Genomic DNA, 3,506 nt, shown 5'->3' with positions numbered 1-3,506 from the left:
TAGGTGGAAACTACTTCAGCCACTGGATGGATGTAGAGGGTGGAAAGAAGATGTGAGTTAGAATATCTGGATTCCTTGTGAGGGCTGTCATCTAACAGATGTGTGATCTTTAAAAAGTGACTTTTAGCCTCAGGTTCCTTACAGCTCTGCCTCTCTGGGTTGCTACTAGGATTAAAGGAACGAAAACACATCAAAAGTTTTGTAAAAGGTAAAATACTGTAAAAGTATTATTATTATTATTATTATTATTATTATTATCTTGTAGCTAATAATATGAAGAACAGACTCAGGGAAAGATGATATCCGATGAAGACACTGAGAAAGCTTGACTTACTCTTCCACGGGAGATCCAGGCCTCAGAATGGACAGGCAGACCTAAGTTCAAAGAGAGTTAAGTAAGGGGGCAAATCCATGGACTGAAATTAAAAGCACTTGACAAGCCAAACATGAAACATTTCTTTCTGAGAAATCCAGAGAAGAGACTCTGAGAAAGAGCTTCCCCTTGCTTTTCTGATGACTTCCAGGAATTTATCCCAAAGTGGTGATGTCCTACAATAAATAGGTTTTCTTCTCATAATTAAGCCAGAGGTTCTGGGAATGGGCTGAGCACAAGGCTGAATTCATTACTGAGATTACTCACAATTTAATTCAGGTCCCAAGGAGGTGTTCCCTGTGTGTCACCAGAAAAGAGTCCTTGCATCTAGACAACAGTCTATGTATGTCTCTAGATTGACTTTTTATTTTCCTCTGGACTTAATTTATTCTCTGAACAATAACAGGCCCTGGAAGGAAAATTATTGCAACACTCTCTGTGGGAGGAACTCAGCAGTGGATGGGGCCATTTGAGATATCATTTGACATCAGTAGTAACTGGAGGAAGTTGAGAGTCCCTTAAGAATAGGGACCATGACTGGGAGACCTGGGTGGCTCAGTCGGTTAAGTGCCCAACTTGGGCTCAGGTCAGGATCTCATAGTTCGTGGGTTCGAGCCCCACATCGGGCTCTGTGCCAACAGAGCCTGCTTTGGATTCTGTATCTCTGTCTCTCTCTGCCCCTTGCCCACTCGCACTCTCTCTCTCTCTCAAAAATAATAAACATTAAAAATATTAAAAAGAAAAAGAATAAGGACCATGACTTTTTCATCTTTGTATCCCCTGCAAGTCACATAGTACAGGACCTAGGAAAAGTACACAATGAATCAACACCTTGGAAACTTCTCCTGAAGATACAGTTCCTAACTATGGTAGCAAGTTAATAAATATTTGTGGAATGAACAGCATTTTCACCACATCTAACACACTGAAAATGTCCACTGTTGTGTAAGTGTGTTTTCCTTTTGTTCACCTTAGCCCACTACTGACTGAAACCAATAATAAGTGGATTTATTGCCCCACATTTTCAGGGTTAATACAGATCTACACTGAGGATAAACCCTAGCATGTGTACGGTACATTCTAGTTGTGTAATTAGATCTTCACGACTTCAATAAGGATAACTACTGTAGTAATCCAGACAAATGATAAAGGAAACCCAAACAAGGAGAGTGGCAGTAGGAGGCAGAGAAGTGGGAAGCTTTGAAACCAGGTTTCTGGCTTGGACACCTGAGTGGACGATGGTACTTTTCACTGAGGTATGAAGGAGGTATAGTTTTGAGGGGAAGTGTGATGAGTTTAGTTATGAACATGCTGACTTGTAGGTACCTATCTATCATCCAGGTGTGGTATTGGGTAGACCACTGGACACGCAGATATGAAATTTGGAGGAAGCATCTGGATAGGTATACTCTTGAGCATCATCAGCATATAACGATAATAGAAATCCCATAAGAATGGGTATAAGGAGAACAGTGAAAGCAGTTTTAGGCAGAAGGATGTGACAGACCACTAGCAGATAATTGAGGCAAAAGGTGAAAATGGGTACAGCCAGGAATAAAGAAGAGAGGGTAGTGCGGGAGGGGACATGAGGTCAAAGTAAAGATTTTTAAAGATGGGAAAGACATGTTTAAATGCCAATTGGAAAGAACAAGATGGGCCCACTAAGCACCTCTGTATCTGTCCATCGCTACCCCTGAACACAATAAGCCTCAGAGAGTATTGGTCACTGCTTCACTTCCGCCTTGGAAACATAGCACAGGTTCCTCTCTTAGCCAAATCTAACTCAGAATCATATAAAAAATGAAATTCTAGGAAATGCAGTTCTCAGTTTATCCAAGTTGGCATATCACAATCCAGCACAGTCCCCCCTTGTCAACTCGGTCCACACACTTCTTTAACTGTATTTAATTTCCAAATAAAAACTTCAAGACCGTATTTTTGTATAACATGACTAAATTACCCTTCGTACAACTGAAAACTTGTTAACCTTCTCTTAATAAAAGGGCACACAAAGTCCACTTCATCTATCCTGAAGAGCAAAGTTTTGCCACCCATCTGGCACTAAACTGAGTCTTCAAAAAGCTATTACATAATTCAATCAGGTCAGTTGCTTCTAAATGATAGGAAGACTATTACTGCACTCACGTTCTGTAAAATGAGTTCCTTGGTCAGAAGCAAGGCTGATGGGATACCATGATGACAAATAAAGAATTCTGTAAGTGCATGGTTGAATGGTTTTGGAAGAAACGCTGCAGGAAGGGAAGGCAAATCCATATCTGAAATGAGTATCTATTCTAGTAAGAACAATGCATTTCTCTTCTATGGTGGAAATGGTCCAATATAATCAACCTGATGTCAGGTGACCTGAGAAATAGTGCCATATCTCCAGGCGGTATTGGTCTTTGTTGTTGGCAGTTGGTGACACAGAAATGGAAATAATCATACTGGCTTTGGTAAGAGAAAGTCCATGTTGCTGGATGACCTCTATCCCTGCAGCCATGGCCATTTTATTTGTGAGTGCACTGGGCAAAGACAGAAATGTCTGGGGAAAGATACGTACTGATATCCATAAAACAGGTCATCTTGTCTACCTGATTATTAAGATCCTTCTCTGGTAAGATTGGTCTTTGGTGAGCATTCACCTGGGACACACATATCATATTCTGTATTCATTCAAAGAGGTCTTTCCTCATATCCCTTCTCCAAAACTCTTTGCCTCTCATTCTTTAATCATCTTCCTCCCAAGTCCATTACCAGATCAACCAAACTATTAGCCATTGTTCATGAATTAATGCAGATCCATACCTCTGGTCATTTCTCCTCCAGGCAAATTAGCCAACCAGGTACACTGTTTGGAGTTTTGCCCACTGAGAGAATCTCTTCAACACTGTCCATGGCCACACCTAAGTGGGGCTGTCATGCTGTAGTCGCTCAATTTCAACTTCTGCCAGCATTTCTGGTAGAAATATCTGTAAACCCAATGCATTATTTTCTATCCTCAATCAACTGATCATAAAGAACACCCCATGAGGCCATAGATGCCGACTGAGAGAGGAGAGGCAATGTAGCAAAAGTGGGTTTCACAGGAATCTGTGCCACTTACTGATGCGATTTCTTATATCTTCAGGACCTG

Source organism: Prionailurus viverrinus, chromosome D4 (genome assembly GCF_022837055.1).
Source record: "Prionailurus viverrinus isolate Anna chromosome D4, UM_Priviv_1.0, whole genome shotgun sequence".
In the NCBI taxonomy this organism is placed as follows: Eukaryota; Metazoa; Chordata; class Mammalia; order Carnivora; family Felidae; genus Prionailurus; species Prionailurus viverrinus.
The sequence above is the reverse complement of the archived record's forward strand: the minus strand, read 5'-3'. Positions refer to the sequence as shown.